The following is a 23612-nucleotide window of genomic DNA, read 5'->3' as shown; positions in this document are numbered from 1 at the left end:
TGAAAACAACAACAACTCATTGATACGGGTTGTACCGGCTGGTGGCGAAGCGCATGGAGACAAATTACGTTTTTACGCCGTTAATGAAATTTCGTTTTAATTCCGGCTAAATAATGGCACAGTTACGGGCGATACGTTGATGTGTGTCCGCCAGCAATGCGCCATCGGTGGGTGTGGGCGATGGGCGGTTTACGAACAAAGTGAAACATTCGACAATAAATCAGTAATCAATTCGCTTTCCGCGTTTCGGCTCGCCTCGTTTTTGCCATTTTAGTCAACACCGGGGAATTTATCAGTTTGTTAACTTTGTGAAGCGTTTTAGCCTAAATGCTTAAAACGACTCGGTGCTATATTAGAATTGAAATTGGAATCCATTCTGAAAAGTAAACAAAAAATCGTGGGTGTTTTTTATGCGGTTGCAACATTTTTAGTGAAAAACATGTTGATAATTTTATCAAAACCACCACGACTGAGCGTCGCTATCGACGCCCAATATTATTACATCATCAAAGCGCGCATTTTGAGCTCGTTTGATACACCATATTGGCCTTTCTACACGGAGCTTCACTCACAACAGAAGCTCTGGTAAAAGACACAATCATCGCTGCACACACAGGCAACTTTCGTGCTCCTTTGGCGAGCTTCACATGTCCTGGTAGAGAAACCACGCTTGTGTGTCACGCTTTTACTGTGGGTGAAATGTTCATCATGCATCGGTTGCTTTTATACAATTTACAAGCGATTTTTTTTTCGTGTGTGTGCCGCTCTTGCCTGACGCTCCGTTATCGTTTTTTGTTGTGGCGTTAAAAAAATATTATAACCAGTAAATAAAAAATAGATTGGGTTACATGGTTATATAATATCGGCGCAGGCTCCTCGCTTTTTACGCGCGGAATCGTCGATAATAAATCACGTCGTGTGGAAATATCGTTCGGAAATTGCAACAAAAAGCGAGCCGAAAACGCTCGGCATCGTCCTACACAATAAATAAAATATTTGCCTTAAATTTGTTGCAAAAATATATAGAGAATTGGTCGCATTGTAACCGTGAATAAAGCAAATCGGCGGCGCCCGATAAATTTATTATAAATTGCAACCGGACGCACGCGTGGTTATGCTGATTTTTGTCGCCGAATAAATCATAAAGCTTTTTTGCGTTATCAATTATTTTGTGGATTATTCTATAGTATTTTACCTATATTTATTTACAATTTTCTGTAGACTTTTAATATTTAATCAATAAAACAATAGCATAGGAATATCTCGTTACCAAGTCTAAATCCTCAATTCTATTCTTCGAAATATTCAAGCATCAAATATATTTATTCAAGTTCTACTCGGATTATTGGTGGAATGGTCAAGCTCTGAGTCGCTTCTTTATGTTTACATCCCAATGTGTCCCAACATCCGCGCTTGGACCTCGCCTCGTATGGAGATGTTTAGATGCAATCTGTTCGGCATTATTAGACACGGTCAGCCGAACAAATGACACCGGTCGCCGATTAAAATCAGTCATTTCGAATTTTCATGTATTTGCCTATATGCGCAGTATATACGTGCATAATAAGCTGTGGTGCGCACATGAGATATAGGTACTTATGTCGCGCCGCGGCCGATTTCAGCCGAAGAGATTTTACCACCCGTCGTTCTTTGATTTAATGCTCGAACCTTAAGAATGCGTTAAACAATCCATCAGATCAAGCGGCGGCTGTATAATAAAACCATCATCTGAGTAGGCATGGAGATGAACCATTGGTCAAACCTCGTGGAACATCACCAGAGTTAAAAAATATTATAAAAACAGCAAGTTTTCTGAAAGTTTTGAAAGTTAAATAGTTATTAATTATAATTTAACATCATATTTTTACTCTGCTGCTAGTTAGTCTCATCAGGCTAGGGTTGTTTTTCTTCTTTTTCCTTTTTGGTATCTCAATTTCCTTTTGAATCTGTTGCATCAACTCGTTAATTGCACCGATTAAAGTCTCGTTATTTTTGATACACAAATCTCCACGCAAAGTCCAAACAAATTGTAGTTATTTACCTTTAATTAATGTTTAATTTAACTTCGCGAACCAAAGTACTTCATTACACCAAATGCCGATGCCACGAACCCGGTCTGCTGTCTCGTCGCTGAGCATCTCCTGCACCTCTCCTTTCTTTTCCCCACAGTTTTGCATTTTCCCATTCTGTCCACCTTATTCATCTTCAGTCTGTTCACGGTGCCGCCGCTGTTGTTGTTGATGATGATGTTGTGTAAATACCGGGTACGCGCTCTCGTTTAGCAGAGGCGAAAAGGGTAAACTCCGCCGTTTGTCGACATTAACGATGACTTCAGTTGCATCACACTCCAGCGTGGAGATGGGCCATTGAGTTGGCCCCAATGCTACTTGGACTAATCTGCGGTTGACTTCAGCGAGTCGGTTGTAATTAAAAAAATTAAGAGAATAAAAGAAAGGAGCCAAGATGAAGCCGACGTGGCAAGCGCTCACGGGGGTTTTACACTTTGACGACTTGTGCTCTTCATCTCCATCTCCTGCCGGCTGATGAAGATTCCGTGAAGCACTCGCCTTGATTATCGCCGCAGACGTCGTTTGTGCTTTAAATAAATTATCGCGGATGCGTTTTTTATCTTCAAGGCGCTGCCCAAAATGCCCACAGCCAAGATTTCAATTAATTCTAATTGTGCATGAAGCATGGTGTCCAAAGTTTTCGGCGGTATTTTTAGCGTTTCTGGGCAGGAATCTTATCTGTTGAACGCTTGCGCTCTCGCAAATTATTGCGACTTTTAAACGACGCCATTTAAAGTTTTGCGGTTGGCAACCGACCTACATTCGTATCAAACCCGAGTCGAGTCCACACACCAACATGTGTGTGGAGGAAATTTTGTGCACGAATGCGATTGCGAGTGCTATTTAGATATTCGTCGTTGGCGAGTTTCGGTTGGATTGTGCGGGAGTTGAACAGTTTTTGCCGAGTTGAAGTTATTGTGCGGTTAATTACTCGCCGTGTGGGCGCCCATCGTGGGGTTCTCTGAAATATTCCAGCCTGGATGCACGAAGTTGCTTCCAACATGTGGATGGGCCCGCTTTTGTGCGCAATCAGTTGTGACTGATTAGGTACAATTAATGTGGATTTAAGTAAGGGTTTATGGTTTGGCGAGTCGAATGATATCCGCAAAAAAGGAAGCGTACACACTTAGCGTATGATTAATGCGATATTTTATGCCAGCGCGCAATTAATTGGCCACGTACGCTTTCCGAACGAAAGGATGAAAGGAAAATTGTGCTAATTAATCAACCGCGTAATAAGATACACTCATAAAAACTAAATTTTCTTCATTCAACCGGCTAACCAACAATGAATTAAACGAGACAAGATAAACGTTTACAGAAAGACACAAAAACTTGTATTTGCACTTGTAGCTGAAGAGAGGTATAATTTAAACAACAATTTGTGTGGGAGTTGAACGATTGATTCGATCCAATATGGAGTTACAAGCACTCGAGTTAAACGCAGTGAAATAAAATCATTTACCGGTTGCTATTTTTATCTGCCCAGAAAACCGTTCCAACTAATTGTCTTTGAAGTGGACTTGTTGAGTTGCTGAGTTGAAGATAACTTAAATCTCAATGCTGGCCTCACCTGAGTGAGTTCGATTTTTGCGGAAGCACCCAGTTGACTTACTGCGACTTGTTAACAGCCTCTATGCGCGCTCTCGCGCGCCGTAATTGTTCCACTTAATTAATCGCCTTTGCCGAACGACATCATGCAGATTCTCATTGGAAATGATTCACGTTTGCATGTAACCAGCGTTCAACATTCAATCGTTCGACGTCGAGCGTTGCATTCAAGACTCATTTAGTAGATGTAATAATTTCCTGCATGCTATCGTCTAGTGCTCCAGATTCGAATTCCGCCTGGTCCAGAGTGCAGGAGCAGTTAGTTGACGCTTCAGTTCTAGCTGGGTAATGTAAAGATCGATCGCATTTTTTTCGCGTCCGCAAAACGACTCATTCCCATTCCGCGCGCCGTTCGTTCCGCTGGCCGACACACAATCATCGATGTTATAGATAATGTATAAAGACGTAACTTACTAGCATCTAGTTGAGAATGCAGCTTGCTCGCGCGGTCAAACGCGTAGAGTGTGGTAAACGAGGTCGTCCTTAGACAATGTGATCCAGCTTGCACACATTCCCGCCCAGCATCGGTCAAACGAGCGCTCGCAATGAACGAGATTCCGTTATTATGCAATTATACACTGTATAAGAAGTTCGAGTTCTGCGGAATCGACGCATTAAAGCGTGCAGTCGGTGTATACCGCTGTACTGTTCAATTGCTCTGTTCGCAAGTGGACGTTTTATGGATTTTACCGATATCAACATTTTTCAGCAACCAGTAATCTGAGAATATCTAACTAGGCCTGTGGAATACAAAGGAATGAGGTGGAAAATAAGGAAACAGAAAGTACCGTTAGTTTGTTGAAACAATATGAATTTTTATCAGTTTTGATTTTTAAGAAATATAATTTTTTGATTATAAGAACAAAACTTAATCAAAATAAGTTTAGGTTAGCGTAATTTGTCAATAGTCTAGCGATATCTAGTAATTTATATAGTTTCCAAGATTCTATGCTTAATTTGCGTCCAACTGTGCACGTAAATAGTTCGATATCTTAGTTTCGTCCTCCCGTTTCGTGCATTTGTCTCACAAGACAATGTTATCTGCACCTTGGCCCGACTCACCGGATAGTTCCATAATATAATGCTCCTCGACGCCGGAATACAAATTGCTCTCCACGACTTGGAAGCGGAATGTAATTCATTCCTCTGCTAAGTCGAAAACTTAGTTTACAACTTCCAAGTGCACCCACCACTAAACAAATCCGTCACCTTAACCTATATTTAAATATCATTTTTTTCGTTTAAATATCAAAATTGACAAAACTGATAAAAGATTTAATTGATTGAATTTTAATTTTATCTTCATTGAAAATTCATTGGTTGGTACGGGCGCATTGTTTGAACATTAATTATTCATTAATAAATTATAATTAGCGCCATAAATTTGGCAATAATGTCGCAATTACTGTAATCCCAATGACCAATCAAATCGATTGAATTTTATTACAGCGCGTACGCCGGCATTTCCTGCGTGAATTTCAATGATACTTTAAGCAATCGTTTAATATGCAATGCGATATAAAATGATTTCATACAGTGCCAGCCGGTTACGGCCCTAATCCGCCAACTTCAACAATCACACAAAAGCCTATGCAGTTAATGCAGTTCTAAGTTTATTATGCGTTTCGTTATTCTCATGAATGTTAAGCAAGAATCAAGGAAAGCTTATTGGACATGGTACCAATCAAAACTGCACGCCACTGTATACGATAGGTTATGTGACTGAATATCGTATTAACAAGAATAGCTTCCGATGTGTTTTATATGCGTCGCGCTCATGCTGCGCGTTTAATGTTAATGCATAAACAATTCGAGTGCGATCGGCGTGCAATGAGCAATGCGCTATGAGCGCGGATTGAGGCTGGAAGTTATTCGCGGGCACATTATGTCCGTTTTGTGCTTTCGCCTGCTGTTGTCGACCGTCAATAACGATGCGCCGACTGCTGATTGATAGCGCAATATCCTCCCGGCAGACGCGTCCTTTATAATCGCATAATGCGCATGCTAATCAAATAAACCGAACAATTGAAACAATGCGTCGCATTAATGACCAATAAAAACCCTATATATCTTAAGTATACTCGCGGCATGGTGAAGACTAATAACGAGCGGAGAGATCAAAGTCAAACAAGACAAAGCAACTATTTTATTAGCATGTTATACATCGTCACGAACAAACAAATAGAAATCTGATTGAGGTGATTAAGTCTTTGGATTGCTACATGAATAATTGCTACTGTCAACGGTTCAAAATAGGTGTGCATTTCATCTAAAAACAATTAGGAATTACATAATTTTTGTTGAACTGCAAAAGATATGAGTGCACTCATCTGAATAATCGCTGATAAGTGGTATTCTGCCCGCTTCCCATGTACAATTAAAAATAACCGCGCCGCGTGCGTTTCCTAGCTAATTTTCGCTCGACGTAATTTTCCTCTTTGACGCCCACATATAATTCCTCTCCGCCAAGCAGGCATAGCAGTCGTTTACGCAGTATGCCGAACGTTTACAACTTGCCTCGATTGCCTTAAAACCGTCGCCCGCCTCGGAATGCTCACATAGTCATGATAGCAATGAGTCAAGAGGCAAAACCACTGCATGTTTTCGCAGACAAATGAGACGATTACTCGTCCCGGGCGTCGCAGAGAAAATGATTAACATGCCCGACGTTGAGCGTGTTATGATAACTCTCGGTGTTGGAGCTTCTAACTTTTCTCGCCTGGCGTTCTCGTATTCTGAACGAGTGCATGTAAGTTCTTTACCGTTAACTTCGTCTCGAGATCCGAGATCCTCAGCTTGCTGTTTTTTTTTGTTCTTTCACGCTGAGGCTGCGCCTGAGTTTAAGAAACTGAGAATTACCACGCTTTTCACAACTGCACGCAAGCGGGCGCGACAAAGAGCGTCGTTTTAATTATGTTATAATTATAAAGACGCTTAACAGCGCAAATTCATACAGCGTCGAGGCTTGCATGTGCACTGTGCACGCGTTCCATGCCTCTGAACGTGGAATTTTCTTCCGCAGCGAAATGATTCTAATTTATTCAAAGCACATAATAATGGCAAGCATTCGAAGCGCGCAAGTATAATTTCGCTCGTCCACTTTCAAAGGTGCACGTAAATTCTTTTCAAGAATATTTCTTTGACTAGAAACCTTAATTATGAGCGCATTCATTAATACCAACTCAGACAAAATTCTTTAATTTTTAAACATTATACAACTTTATTTTTTTAGTGTTTTATGTCACCATTAAGAGATAAACTTTCTTATCGGTAGACTTTTATCTTCAATCAGCAAACAAATTTTCTTCACTGCTAAATCCAGAACTTAGGAGAGTCTGGATTCTGATCTGACACTAATTCTAGGTTGACCTCACGTACCGACATGCAACCTTCACCCTTTTTTCTGCACTTCGTTTTGCACGTCTGGAATCTCTCCGCTTACGCTAACACATTGATCTGATTTAGCTGATTTCGACCCTGATCCAGCCGATAAGCGCCGCTCCGACAATCCTCCGAATCGTCGGCGACGCTTACTTCTTCTACTCCGCGACGCGACTCCTCTGCCTACGAAGCTTACCGAAAGCTGATCTGGATAACAATGGCACATTGTGTCGCTACAATGGCTTCAACCTTTTACACGCATTGTTATAAAATTCACCTTAGTATATACTCCACATTCTACAAGACTACAAGTCTACATGAATTTACTTACACTCGTAAATGTAACAGATATTCACATATTTCAAAATCTAGTTTGGTGTTTGCTCATTGTTTTGGTTGTGTAGTGGACTGGCTGGACCATGTCCAAAATGATCATATCTGACAAGTTATGGTAGTGCAGTTACACTTTCCAAACTCGGCATGTCGGGATGAATGGCCAAATAAGCGCACAATCCATAATAAATGCTACATTGGGACCAGTCGAGGACATGTGCGACTACTGCCAAAAGTGGACAGTAGTTGGACGTTCGGATGCAGCGAGATATCAACCCTCCCCTATTAAATCGAACTTGACGGGGCGATAGCATGCATTTCTGGGGACAACATGTGCGTGGTTATCATCTACCAGCTGTAATATTCAGCACCAGAACCAAAAATTTCTGATTGTCACATTAGTGAAATAGCCATTAATTTAATTGGAATAGAGTCCATATACGCAAACAAAGTAATTATCGCATGATCTTAGATTTCCTAAACTGATGATGGGATGGAAATGGTTCCCTCTGGGAAACTTTCCAAGGTGTCCAAGTTGGGATTAGTAACAAAAGATAAAATCTCTGCTCATTGTGTAGGTGCCGTATGGGCATATTGGTCAGAAAGGGTTTCTAAACAGAAAGAAAGTGTTGTGATGGTGTGTTGGGCATACGCCCTCGGGGTCATTCAATTCTCTGGCATGTTCTTTCCCAGCCGAGGGATCAGTAAAAGGGTTTGCAAAATCTCGAACACGCAGTGACAACAATACGATGCAGTACACAATGCTTCCAAGTCGACACAAAAACCTCGATACTCATACTTTACTAAGCTATTGCACTGAACTAGTTAAAAGTTGCAAGTGATTCTAAAAAATCACTGAGCATGCAAAACTCGTGGGAAAGTAAATTTAGAAGAGTTTAAGCAGGTATCAATTTTATGCATATTGCACGAAAAGAATTAAAATTGCAGCTACAAGTTGCTAGTGCTTCCAGGTGAAGCCTTTAGAGGTATCATATGACATGAGAAAAAAATAAACTGAAGCGGTATAGTTATGTACATGTGAATATCAGCTGTTGCAACTTGTTTGCGCTTTACTAAAATTTTAAGCAAATTTTCAGTCATCGAACCACAGACTGGTATTTTCACTACTGTCCATATATATTTTATTATTCCACCGCGCGACTGTTTGTTCATCATTTGTCGCTGTTGTGGCAGCGCTGTAAAAATTTCGTTTTTAGAGTAAACACTAAGCACCAAGCCGCGGACTTCGTTTCACTTCACTACAAATAACAGAGTGTCGAACACGCTGGCCGGCGACTATGCTCCTGCTTTACATGTACGCGACTGGTCCTGGCTAGTGGTTTCAGTCTAAATATTGATTTTTCCATGTTATGCCCGTGCATAAAAAGCAAACACCTACCCACACACAGCGTAGACAAGCGCGTGCAAACAAAAACACTTCCAAAAAAGTAGCGAGTGGTGTAAGTGTAAAAAATACGCGCTGGCTGGAAAAAAACGCGTTGAATTTATTGGCGGCGATTTATATTACGCGTCCCGACAATTAATCACCGATTCAAATGTGCGTAAACCATGAGGTTTGCGAGGGCGACTCCTTGAGCTTAAGACGCAGCGCACAGCTTGCTCAAACAAAAGCTGTAAGAAAACAGCACGCAAAAACTAAAAAGAGGTGTGAGTGCACAAGGAGCACAAAAAAATTGCGGATATATTCATGCAATTTGTATAATAACATTTGCTTCGCATTCGTTTGACCTGCCGGCTGCCAGCATCGTCGATGATGAGGCGCTGTTTGCATATTTATAGCACTGTAAGTATGACTAAACTAAACTTGAGGTACGAGTAAATACGTGTAACTGATTGTCTTGAAATATACCAAGTATTGCAGAAACTCATGCAGTTATATTGGTTATTAGAGTTTTTAACATTTTGAGGGTACTGAGTGGCTTCGATGAATTTGTATGTGCAGTTAATAAATCGACGTCCGCTGAGGACGACGCGGACGTAAAGAAGTCATTGTGCACGATGTAAATGCAGGCCATTATTATTCGACAAACAAATCTTTTATCATCATTTATAACACAATGAAGAGACGCGATGCGCTGTGCATACGAGTGCATTAATGCGGCTGACAGCGACTTTTGAAGTCAGTAACCTGAACAAAGCATGATTTTTTTGCCGTTGTGTGTCGAATGCAAATGATTGCATATTTTACTTGCAATCGCAGGTCTTAAGTATGTTTCAAGTACCAACATTTTCAATCGGCATCAACTAACGATAACGAATATATTACGTTTGGATTTGCATTTTTCTAATTTGTCGCATTTATGGCGCTATCAATAAAAATATTTATGCTCTAAATAAGCGGTTTGAGCGTAAATTTTACCGGCGGGCAGGCGTAAAAATAAAATCGCGAATACGAAAAAACGAACCAATTGCATATTTTTACGAGCGCAGTGATAAAAAAATATTTGATATTCTCGGAGCGTAAAAACGCGATATTTCGCTCTCGTCGCATGCACGAGGTATAAAATTTTTACACTGCATCGGGAACATCGATTATTTTTTGCTGGGTGCTGTAAAACTAAATCGAATGCACGTTCATCACGTTCAATTGGCCACCAACAAAAACAAAACAATTATTATGTACCCCGGATAAAATGCAAACATGCACTTCATATTTACCGCTCAAGGGCTGTAAAATGTTTCCTAATTTAAATTCAATATATGTATCTGAATCTTGTCGCGTTTATTCCGCGTAATTCCTCTTTTCTCAGCTGTACTCGCGAGATTCAAGGAATAACAGTAACGTTGGGAACATTTCTTGCATTTCTTGCGTCTCCTTTGCAGATTCTATTACTTCTAACCTGAGCGCGCAGCAATGACAATGGAATTCGACTAATTCTGCTTATCGCGCCAGCTTGCGAACAACTTCGTGGAAAGAAAGTACGAATTGCTACTAATACAGCGCTGTGAAACTTAAAGTGTTCCGGCGTGTGCGTGGCAAACAATTTTATTTCATTCCGAAAATAAATAAGAAATAACTTTGTTAAAGAAGACGCAATTGGTTCGAGTTTGAAAACAGTTTTATGCAAATGTTCGCCAAGTTTTTTTTTTGGTTCGGGTGTAGACTTAAACTCGGATTACAAACTCCGCGTTGTATTCTCCACCATTCAACAAATCTTTTACTAGGAAGAGAAACTTAAGTGGTTTTAATTTGTACCGAAGTTATATTTGCAATGCAAAAGGATTAACAGGACAATGGCTGGAAATCGACGTTTTGTGTTGAATTTCCGATTAAAATCAGCGCTTTGCTAATCGGACTTAAAACTTATCGATGCTCATCATGCACGAACGCAAGCCGAAAGTCGGAATCCGTCTGAAAGCGTTTTCACGTACGTTCCGGGCGAACGGGTTCGACAAATCCGATATTCGAGCACCAACGTTACGAAAATTAAGCATTTTTCGCTTCTTATTCCACGCGCGTTGTATGTTCATGCATTAAGTATGCACCGCGCCGCTCGTGGCGGCACGAATCATCGAAGGAGTGGTTGGAGTGGATGCAATTGTTGTTTATATTGTGTGATTGTTGTGCGCGGTGACGAAAATCGTGGCGTGTATTAAACATTTATTCCTTGAGCGATTTCGAGGCGACGCCGTCGCGCGCACCGGCGTTTACCTGGCCATGCGATATTTATTTATCGTGCCGGGCGTGCAGGACGCCGCGGCATTTCGTATTTAAATTTATTCCGCCGCCGAATAAATCAAGACGATTTCGTGTGCACGCCGTTTATGCACCCGCGTACGGGGAGCTAAACTTTAGCGTTGATATTTTTCAATCTTGAGCTTGCAACTTGCACACGTTGATAGATATTGAATCAAATTTAAATATCGTTATGTGCCAGATCGTAAGGACCAATTTATACAGCACGAATCGCATTATTAAAATTTATATTTTTGGATTTTAAATGAACATAAAATAATTGTTATTGAATCGAATTGCGTTAAAGTTTATTTAATCAAAAAATAACTGGAGAGCCCAAAACAAGAAAACACAATTTGTAAAGTTAGCCGCCGTGTTTCCGCGAAGGATCTGCCGGTGATCGGATCGTTAAGGGCGAACGTGCCACAGCCGCAGTTCTTATTCCGAACACGTGTAACCGGCACCGGCCGTATCAACTGCACCACGACCGCTGCCATCGCCGCGTGATCCTTCGATCCTAGTTGGGGTGATGGTGGAGGCGGTGGGCAAAAGGAAGAAGCAAAGGAAAGCGCGTGCAAGTCGTAACGCTGCGTCGTGTCGACACCGGCAACATCCACGGGAACGTTTCTACTTTCATTCACGTCCCAGATCATATACTACCTGTAACAAAATTCATAAATTAACAAATAATTTTAAACTACATTTTATATTATTTATTGTTTTAAATGCTGTATAAACTATTAAATTATTTAAAAATATATATATTTTTTGGAGATTTTACAAACAGTTAGTAGATTTTTCCAAGTTGAGTTCGCTTTTTTTCTTTCTCTAGATCCTGGTAACACTAAAAGGCTAAACTAAATAACAGTAATCACTTTTTGATATTTCCTCAACTTCTTTTGTTCCCCGTTTTTGTTCCTACACTTTCTATTGCCCGAAAGAAGGTACACAAACAGATGCGCTGGCTGTCGCTCCCAGACGACCAGACAAACAAATGCTTTTTTCTACTTTTGTTACATTCGCTGCCACCCCCGACTGCTGTAATTCTGTTTGAAACTGTACGTCGTTTGAATTCGTAATTAGAAAAACATCAAATAGATCCAAACATCTAAACAATAAAACTAGAATTTGTCGGATTTATGTATTGTCATCGGGTATTTAATTGTTCATAAATAGATAATTCAATAACTATTATTCGATTCTCGCTCGGTTAATTAACGTAATCACTAGATTAATTTCTGCTTGTGCATCTTCACATCTCATGATCGAAATCGGAGCGTCGGTTACGTCTTCAATGGGTTTTCTATGAGGTTTGCGGCTGATAGCATTCGAAACCTACGCAAACCAGACCGGGTTAAATCCCTCTGGCTAGGTTTGCATCCGAGCATTGACAAGATTGCATTCATTGTTCCGGTCGGGCGTAATTCCTCCCATCGAAACCAACAATGTCTCATTGCCGGGATGAAATTTAGAAATTGGAAGCTTCACCTCTAGACAATCATCAGGGAATCTCGAACGCGGTTTATTACCGATGAAACCTCGCCACCTGGGTGCAAGTATGCTGAGAATATCTCTCGAAATACTATCGGCAATGATTGAAATATTAATAATGAACATGTCTCGCACACACTGAAATGAGACCAGATTCGAATTCCTCAGAGGCTTCTGTCTGCATTGCGCATAGCTCATCTCGTTAGACGATTTGATTATGAAATATTGTGGAGATTTTTTTATGATTTGGTGGTTTGCTGCTGTCTGGCGCTGAGGCTGGACCGTCTGGAGATCGAAAACACTTAAGGCTTGAATTTATTGCCACACTTTACACGCTCATGCTTACGATTATGATTATTGCGCAGCCGTCTCTTCAGCCGCAGTATCTGGCGCGGCGGGCTCAAATCATAAAAAAATGTAATTTTAATAAGAGCACACTGATCTTGCGCTTGCTTTCGATGAATATGTATGCGTTGCTGCTCGTCTGGGCGATGAAATTAATATTACGCTTGGCACTTGTACTGAGCGGCCAAAAACACTTGAGAATTATTTTTAAAATCTATATTTTCCTGCTTTCCAGAGCAGAAGATGCTCGTAAAAATGTTGTTGGTAATGTTCGCGAAAAAGTTCAGCTGGCAACACATATAATTTTAGTATGATGGATTCAAGACCATCTTGTGCAAGGTTTTATTTTGGCAATGTGTAATTTCAATTGAGGATTGCTAAGTTTCACACTTGATAAACGCAATCTTTGATTCGCATGCATTAACCTCTTTTTTTGAACTCTCGTAAAACATAAGTATTCAATTGCCCAAGTGCGAGCACTTGTCGGATGGCTTGTGTTCCGATATCAGTTTCAACATACATTGGAAGCACTCAAAAAGCACGCCGACCTCCTCCACGAATTTCAACGTTTGTCGGCGCCTCCGTGGCAATGTGTGCACAACAAAAAGTTTCTTGTACACAGTCTCGAATAAAAATGCGGCACGATGTGTGCGTTACCTTGAGAAGACAAATGATCGTTTAAACAGGAACGCTGTTCGTCGAGACGCTAAACGACCGAATTGCCTTCTTAAGCATAAAGCAAAACACGGGCGAACAACAATACAGGCGTTGTTTGCACAATGTCCTGAGCCATGCTTCACTTGCTGTTTGTTTGCGAGCTTTCCGGAAATTGGCGGTAGGTAAATGTTTCATTATCCGAGTAATGCGTGCAATTGTTTCTGACCTTGGCAGTGCCGATCAGACTTAAAGACCTAAAACATCACAACAAGGTGTGTCGGATGAGCGAGGGTGTTTCAAAAGTGACTACGTGACCTTGTAACGGGATCATTACAGAAGAGATTAGTAGGTTTTGAAGAAAAGCGCAATGTTGATGTAATATTAGTCTCGCAGCTCGTAAAGAATATGACACGAAATGGACAACAAACAGGCAATACAATGAGCAAAGCGAAGCCGACACAATGTGTACACGCAAAGCCCTAAGGTAAACAAGGAATCGATTGTGGATGGCGCAAGACCTTGTGATCACATTGTGACGGTGTCTGAAGCGTTCGTGTCTGCTGCTCACACGTCGACTGACTTTCAACTTGTTAGCAATTTTGGTCGCGTTTCTCATTTGATAAGGTCACGATGTATATGAAATATGAAATTTGTAATTTGAGTTTCCCATACGGATCAATACATTACGTAACATATCAACATTTCTAAAAATAGGCCAGATTCTAAATTTTTATGACTATCACAGAAGAAACATTGTAGTTCAGTAGTTTCTATCATCCCTATGAGATACCTTGTATACGTAGCACGTTGTGGGGAATATAAAAGCTGAGCCGTCGTCTCCAAGGTGCTTTGAGTGTCTTTTGCCACCCTGCGGGTTGATACTTTGCGCCTACGACAAGATGAGACACACGTGGGAACTCCGCGGGCGAATCAGTCCAGCTACGAGTTTCATCTCGCGGTAAACACAGAAAAACCTCGCGAGAACAGAGAAAAGTGCTCAAAGATAATACGCAATATGATTCTCCCATTCCCGACCACATTCGCTTTCAATTTGCTTCTTTTATGCTGGGAATTCGACATTCGTCGGAGGTAGACTTCACTCCAAGTAGCTTGAAGCAAGGTGTCCTAGATTTTTGTCCAGGAAAAGCTCTTTCATGTTGTGCACGTCTTTTTTGCGGATTAGGTGTTTAAAATTTATTTTTTCAGAGATAAATTAGATTTAAATCTAAATATATAGATCAAATTAACAAAATATTTTAAAAATAAAAATGATGATATAAGTTATAAAACTTTGTTTTATTTTGAAAAAAATATTTCCTTCTGGGTGTGATCGTAATAGATTTCATCGCGCGTCGGAGAAACCTGCGAGACTGGATCCCAACTAGAGCAAGGAGCTCAGATCTAGGTTTGAGGGAGGTTGTTGCGACGTTTGCACCCCCGCCCAACCAGAACGGGAACGTTGCGACATATTAAACGTTTTAAGATTTATTACCTTTAATATTACGTTTTTCATCATAGAACTTGCTCGCGACGTATTATATTTCAACTTTTGTTTTGCCTTCTCATGATCTTCAGAGTTCCAGGGCCAGTTCTACTGTAATATTACAAAAATGTTTGGTAACTTTGGAGAAACTTCAAAGCTTAAGGATTCTCAGAAGGGCAAACATTTTTATAAACACAACTCTGGACTAAAGTACAGCTAACTTTATCACTGCCAGAATTTTTCAGACAGAAAGTAAAACTAAAGATCAGATATTTAATCATTTTTAACACTGCAAAGTTACCGTAAGCCATACACTATGGGACCATGTATCAAGAAATGCAATTTTATTGTGTTTATTTATGATGGTCGTATAGAATTTAGGTTTTACCCAAAACAATTGAAAAATTGTGATCGTTTTACACCTACAAATAACTACAAGATTATAGAAGCATAGGTTCAAAAACATTTACCGTTTATTTTTCGTTTTTCGCAAAATGGTGCGTAAGGGCAAATGAATATCAGATATCGACATACAGATGCCCATAAAAGGCGAAAAAGAACGCCTATTTGCTTCCACGATCTACGAGTATGTCTATGAATGAGTACGTAATCTAAAACGGATATGAAGATCTACCAACATACAATCTGTTCAAAGTAATTTTTCACCAATTGGAATTATTCAGAAACAAGGAATAGATCCCATATTCTTGATTTAAACTTGTGACTAAATGCCTATATGCTTAATCTGATTGAAGAAGTTTTTGGTGTGCGTTAATATTGTACTTGCTTCTTTACCAAACGAACTTGAAGAATTCACGAACTGTTCTGACTCCCCGAGCCGGAGGTGTCCCTTTTATATCCCAATTTTTCATCGTCTGGTCTTTGTGTTTGTACATTAGCTATAGTGAATAGGGCGAGACGTCGGCCAGACGGTCTCGGCAATTATTACCGCCGGATAGGTATAAATATGTCAAATGATTTGAATTAAGGGATTCGTACCCAGACTACAAGGGGTTACTCTGTTTCGTTCAGACTAAACAAATGTATTGAAATACAATGGTAGTACGAAAATGTAGTAGACTAAACATCCTTGACGGATCAACCACAAAGCTCAGACGATGAAATAAATGTAGATCACGCTACATAACCCCCCTTCGAGTGTGTAACACGATCATTAATAGACACCGGCAGTGTAATAGTCAGGAAACCGGACTCGGCGGCCTGATCTGGTTGAAGTACCGGAAGTTTTCGGCGATTGATTGGAGTCGTCCTCTGTTGATTTGTCCTCATCCTGACTTTGAAGTGGGCTCTCTTTGGGAAACGTGACTGTAGTTGGTTCCTTCGATGCTTCAATGGGGTCAGGATTGCAAACATAGGCTGGCTTCACACGGTCGATGCTAATGTTGACGTGGCGGCGATTTATTTCTAATTTTATGACTTTATCACCTCTTTTAATTACTTGGTAGGGACCATCATAGGCAGGCTGAAGAATCTGCTTTTGGCTGTCTCTTCGTACAAACACATGGGTACAGGTATCCAGGTCCTTGTAGACAAATGTACTGCGCTTTCCATGGTGTTTCGGGTTTGTTGGACGCAGACTGGCCATGTGATCCCGTAAAAGCTTAACAAATTCTGCCTCGCTGGTTGTATCCCTGGACTGGCACAAGAATTCACTTGGTAGTCGAAGAGTTTGTCCATATACCAATTCTGCGCTGGTTGACATTAGATCTTCTTTCCATGCGCTGCGAAGTCCCAGTAGCACGGTTGGAAGGATCTTTGTCCACGTCGCCGTTTGGTGGCATCTGATGGCAATCTTCAGTTGGCGGTGCATTCTTTCGACCATGCCGTTTGCTTGAGGGTGATACGCAGTGGTTCGTAGGTGTTCGGTTCCCAGAAGCCGACTTAACTGTCGGAACAGTTGAGACTCGAACTGTCTTCCTTGATCGGTAGTTATTCTTAGCGGTACCCCAAACCTGACAATCCATCCAGTGTAGAGGGCCCACGCAACAGTTTCTGCTTCCTGATCGCGCAGAGGAATAGCCTCAGGCCAACGGGTAAAACGATCCACACACGTGAGGCAGTATCGGTAGCCATCGGAATATGGCATTACAATTAAATCTATATGCACGTGTTCAAACCTAGCTGATGGAGCGATAAAGTGGCCCACTGGAGAGGAGATATGTCGGACAGTTTTTGTTCGTTGGCACTCTAAGCACTCTTTTGTCCATGTTGCACAGTCACGTTTCATTGATGGCCACACGTATTTTTGAGAAACCAATTTGGAGGTGGCTTTTGCTCCGGTATGGGCAATATTGTGCAGCGACTGGAATGCTCGCTTCCGATGTTTACTCGTCAAGTATGGCCTCGGTTCTGATAATGAGGTATCACACATGACCTTGTCGTTTGTACCCAATATCGGAATGTATTCGAGTTTCAACCCTGTGCCGTGCTGAAGTAAACCTTGGAGTTCGACGTCGTCCTTTTGATCACTGGCTAATGTCGCAAAGTCCATGGAGTTCGACGTCGTCCTTTTGATCACTGGCTAATGTCGCAAAGTCCATGGTGACGCTTTCGATACGCGAGAGGGCATCAGCCACGGTATTGTCGGCTCCAGCAATGTGTTGAATATTGGTGGTGTACTGGCTTATAAAATCCAGATGACGGAATTGCCGTGGTGAACAGGTATCCGACCGCTTCTTCATTGCATAGATCAACGGTTTATGATCCGTTATAACGGCAAAGTCGCGACCTTCTACCATATGTCTGAAGTGTTTGATAGCTCGATAAATGGACAGTAATTCTTTATCAAATGCACTGTACTTTTGTTCCGCTTTGCTTAATTTGTTTGAGAAGAACGCTAATGGTTGCCATTCTCCATCAACTTGTTGTTGCAGTACTGCGCCAACTGCAATATCGGAAGCATCGCAAGTCAGAGATACTGGGGCTGAACTGCATGGGTGCACTAGCAAAGTTGCACTTGCAAGCTTCTCCTTGCATGTGTCGAAGGCGGAAATTGCTTGAGGTGTCCATTCTATTGGTGCATTTCCCTTGATGTTTCCTCGAAGTAGATCATTCAATAGGGTTTGGTCAGCTGCAGCATTCTTCATAAATCGGCGATAAAAATTTAACATACCCAGGAAGCGTCGTAATCCTTTTGCGTTGGTAGGCCGGGTGAATTTGGTTATGGCCGCGATTTTCTCGGGTAAAGGCATTGTCCCATTCTTGGTGACCTGGTACCCGAGAAATACCACTTCAGCTTTTCCGAATCTGCACTTTTGCGCGTTGATGACAATACCATAGTCCGATAAACGCTTGAAAAGTGTCTCGAGGTGCGTCAGATGTTGTTCTTCATTTTCTGATGCGACAAGAATATCATCAATGTAGACAAAGCAAAAATCCAACCCCCCGGAGTACTTCGTCCATGAATCGTTGGAATGTTTGCGCAGCGTTACGTAACCCAAATGTCATGTATGTAAATTCGTACAAACCAAAAGGAGTAATTATTGCTGTCTTTGGAATGTCTTCCTCAGCAACTGGGATTTGATTAAACGCACGTACTAAATCTATCGTAGAAAAAAACAGATTTTCCTGCCAGCGCGTGCGAATAATCCTGCAGATGCCGTACGGGATAAAGGTCCGGTTCGGTGCGTGCGTTGAGACCACGATAGTCACCACACGGCCTCCATGAATTGTCGGGTTTGGGCACTAGATGAAGTGGAGCTGCCCAACTGCTGCTGGATGGTCGTGCGATGCCGAGTTTTACCATGACGTCGAATTCTGCCCTGGCGGCGGCTAATCGGTCTGGTGCAAGTCGTCGAGGTTTGTGCGCCACTGGAGGTCCTGGCTGGATTTTTATGTAGTGACGGGTATTGTGTTTTACCTCGCATTGGCTACCACCAGGTCGCATCAACTGTGGGAATTTCATTAACAACGTAGCATACGGTGTATTTTCCACTGAAGTCACTAATTTAACCGATGGGGTATCGCACTGAGCTACGCGACCGTTTGACACAATATTTGTTGATGAGTCTTTCACGCACTTTTGTTTGATGTCCAAGATTAGATTAAAATGTTCCAAAAAAGTCTATGCCTAAGATAGGATAGGTGATGTCTGCCACAATAAAACACCAACAAAACTCGCGACGAAGTCCGAAATTCACTGCCATTGTTTTTGTGCCGAACGTTTTGATGCACGTACCGTTAGCAGCAGACAAGTCGTAGTCGGTCTCCGCCCGAGGTCCATCTACGAATCTTCTAGGCCATACGCTAATATCCGCGCCCGTATCTACTAAAAAATTCTTACCGGAGTTACGATCTAGCAGGAATATGCGGCGAGAAAATTGTGGGCTGTGGTCGCTGTTCGCCTGATCTAACGACTGCCCGCGTCGTTTCCCTGGGCGAAAGTGCAAGGTGTTGTGCATCTTGTAGATTTGTTCCCAAACTTTCGATGATACCAGCACACACCCGGTTCCTTGGATTTGGATCTTGGTTGGCTGTTCGATCTATTGCGGAATCTGCTCTGCCGTGATGAGGCGGTGTGGAGTTCTCGTATTTGTTGGGTAAGGTCGGCAACTTCTTTTTGCAGCATGGATAATGAATTTTCCATACGCATCATCCGATCATTTTCCCACGAGGTTGTAGCGGCAACTACGTGTCGTGTGGTAGGCTCTCGCGAGAAAGCATCATGAGAGCAGTCGGCAAATTCGAGAAGGTCTTCCAGGGAGCGATTCAAAAAAAAGGTGCCAGCGACGATTGTAGATTTGCCGGCATAGCTGCGAGTAGGAGCGAACGAAGGATTGAATCCGAGGCTGTTGGATCTAGGTGGCGAAGATGGCGAACAAACTGCGAAGGTTTTCGATCCCCAAGTTCTTCGCGCTCGAGAAGTTGCATCGTCTTTTTTTGTTGTGAAGCGCCAATGCGTTTTTGGAGCTCCATTTTGAGAGTTGTGTATGGTGATGTTGCCGGTCGATTGATGATCACATCTCTCATCTCTGCTGCTTCTTGGGGGCCGAGCGCCACCACCACGGATGTAAAACGTTTCCCTTCGTCGTTGCACCCGTTTATATCAAACAGCATTTCCACTTGGGCAAACCATAATTCTAAGTCTTGACTGTTGAATGCCGGGAGGTGGATGCTTACTGCTGATGAGTGGGCTGGAGTATCGTTGCTGCTGCTTGTGCTGCTGGTGCTGTTTTTAGGAGCTTTGAGCTAGTTGCTTTTGGACACACACACAAAGAAATTTCAATCACGTCGGGGTCACCACTTTGGTGTGCGTTAATATTGTTCTTGCTTCTTCACCAAACGAACTCGAAGAATTCACGAACTGTTCTGATTCCCCGAGTCGGAGGTGTCCCTTTTATATCCCAATTTTTCATTGTCTGGTCTTTGTGTTTGTACATTAGCTATAGTGAATAGGGCGAGACGTCGGCCAGACGGTATCGGCAATTATTACCGCCGGATAGGTATAAATATGTCAAATGATTTGAATTAAGGGATTCGTACCCAGACTACAAGGGGTTACTCTGTTTCGTTCAGACTAAACAAATGTATTGAAATACAATGGTAGTACGAAAATGTAGTAGACTAAACATCCTTGACGGATCAACCACAAAGCTCAGACGATGAAATAAATGTTGATCACGCTACAGCAATTAAGCGTCATTTTGAAAGTAATTTTGATATTGTGACTCAATTATTACAACTATCAGTGCAAAAAAAGAGCTACATACTCTTTGTCTACCATAGAATCATGTAGCTTATTCCAATTTTCTTAATAGCTGTTAGGTTTCTTGTTATTTAACGATAAAGTAGACCAGACGTTGAGCCAATAGTGAACCACTTTTTTTTATGTACCTAATAATCATCACAATTTTTCATCAGTCTACAAGTTTCAAGTAATACTTAAATGCTACAGGGCTTATAATGTTGTTAACTAATTTAAGAACTAGATAATTATCAAAATTTCGCAGCACTTACACAAGCGTCATAACTATAACACAATATTTATGAATTAACTTGAATCAAAAAATATAAAATAAATCAAAATAAAAAGAAATCAATGAAAGTACTTCTGGAAAAATGATTACTTATTATTATATTTACTTTATTTTATTTGTGATCGTACTGTGGGGTATGTTGTATTTTCGACATATTTCCCTAATATTTGCACCTTTACTTATTTCGTCAATTGCTTTAAACTCATCTTCCTCTTTTTAGTTAAAAAAAAAAACATTCTTTTTGGCAGCATTTTGTATACAAAAATGTGGGTGGTCAATTACAGGAATAAACTCTTGGTACAGATATTACCAGTAGTAAACCACTGGTCTACAACTGGAACATTGTGAATAATGGTATTCTTTTTGTTAAAATTTTTTATTGCAGCATTATGTAAACCTACATGTAAGAGAAAAATAAAAAATATATCAAAAAGCTAAATCACCAATTGTAGACCAAATGGTATATTACTGGAAAAGCATTCAATTCGAGTTCCAGTAGTTTACCAATGGCAATTATTGATTTAAATTAGCATTTTCAGATTAACTAAAACCTAATATTAATGCTTCACAATGCCTAGTACGCAATTGATTAGAAAAGCGGTTACAGAAATTGATATAAACAAAGATTTATACTGATTTAAGAAAACTTTCCGTCGACGTGTCGCTTATTAGAACGGCCGCTCGAAACGAAGTGCACGATTGTCGTTACGAATTTTGCTTTAAAAACTGATGTGGATGGCGTGTTTGTCGGTTTTTTTCACGACTATATGATTCATAGAAGTACGACAGTTCTATCAAATATTAAAAAAGTGGCGGAAAGTTCGACAGAACGTTAATATTTTAATGTAAAAGTAGAAATGGTGCACTACTGGTGCCTGGTGCGGCACTGGTGCACCCACCCTACATGGTGTATAAATTTATATATTTTATTAATTAAAAAATAATTTTTAGGAAAACAGTGTCCAAATTAATTATAGCAATATATTTTATGCTTTGGTGTGTTATGTTGTTGTTATGAAACGGCTAACGAAGTGATATATACTTCTGCATTTGTCGGGTCACCTTCACTGCCCACGACCCCTAAATCCGACTGCGTGGGCGAGAAAGTAAAAATAGGTCAGAAACGCAATTACACATACTCGAAGCACACCGGTTACGTCACACACATGGCCTACACTCAATTCGGTAGAACGGTCAGCTAGTGTGCAATTAACTAAGTGATTTTTCTTTTTCAAATTGGAACACATATATTGTTATAAATTAAACGTTGTAGTTGTTGCTTTGTCGCTAATTCAATCTCAAAATAGTGTTGGTTATTTAAAAGTTTTTTTTTTTTCATTTTCAAAGTAAAACTTTTACGCTTTGTGTCCGCAAGTGTTTGGTGTACTTTATCAGCACACTTTGCTTTTGTTGCATTCGGCGACGCGCGGGTCGTTTGGCCACCGTGATAAAAGCGAAAAATACTAGTGCAAAAAGGGAGGCTCTTAAAGTTAATATCATTACGTATTACGGATCGTTGCTTTTACCGACGATAAAAATTGTAATTTATTTAATAAGAAAAACGCACGCGAAGAATGCACAGCGGCGCTAACAGACGAAGGCGGAGCTAGAAAAGAAAAATGATGAAAAAACATTTTCTCTGTTCCTGAGGACAACGTGGCGTAGCATCGTAAGAACGGTAAGAACACTGATACGAGGTTGTATATAAGATGTATAAGATGCTTCCCAATAAAAAACGGAGAGATGGGTTTACAAAACACGGAACGCCGTAAAAGCGAGTTGGAAACTTCGTCAGCGTCATTAAATGCATTAAAGAGGCAGCGTCACCACGACAACTAAATGCAAATGCAATTTTCTTATTTTAAACGAAAAAGCATTTGTATAATAAAGAATAGAAGCAGTATAAAAGATTTTTTAATGCAGAAATGCAATCCTGTTAATATTCTCATCGTGGCATTCTGATTTTTTCCATTAATAATTAATTATCTACCCGATATGTAAGAGGTTTTGTTCGTTTGAGCTGGCCACTCGCACAACATGCAAACTCCAATTCAAATCGATGGTTTGCAGCACTGCGCCGGATACAAGTTTCAATAACGCCCCAATAACCCTGTAGGATTGTTATTGCACACATTTCACCATCACGCCTTGCACCCCTCCAAGCCCCGTACACGTTTGATTCGTCCCGACATTCTCGACCATTTTCAGCTTCAACTGGCAGCGAGCCCTGCCATAGAACCAGATATGTTCACTATCTGACTGAACCAGCAATTCACGTTCGAAACGATCTCGTGTTGCAATGTTTCACATGTTCGCTCTTGTTTACAAATATCTGTCGATTGCGTCCATTTGAAGCGGGACATGCAGGGCATTTCCCAAAATTGCTACGAGTTTCATTGTTTCAATTCATTGATAACATGCTCATTGATTTGCATGCTGTATACTCGAACTTTCCTGTGTCAAATTTTTCCTCACGCTGCAGAAGAATTTATATCTTTTGCTTTTATAGTTTATTGAATTAAATAAAATACAAGTAGAGGAAATAAATA

The sequence above is a fragment of the Atheta coriaria genome, unplaced genomic scaffold (genome assembly GCF_025399875.1).
Source record: "Atheta coriaria isolate IRGN ID8LTWV9N9 unplaced genomic scaffold, Caltech_Dcor_3.1 hic_scaffold_4_pilon, whole genome shotgun sequence".
NCBI classification, from domain to species: domain Eukaryota; kingdom Metazoa; phylum Arthropoda; class Insecta; order Coleoptera; family Staphylinidae; genus Dalotia; species Dalotia coriaria.
The sequence above is the reverse complement of the archived record's forward strand: the minus strand, read 5'-3'. Positions refer to the sequence as shown.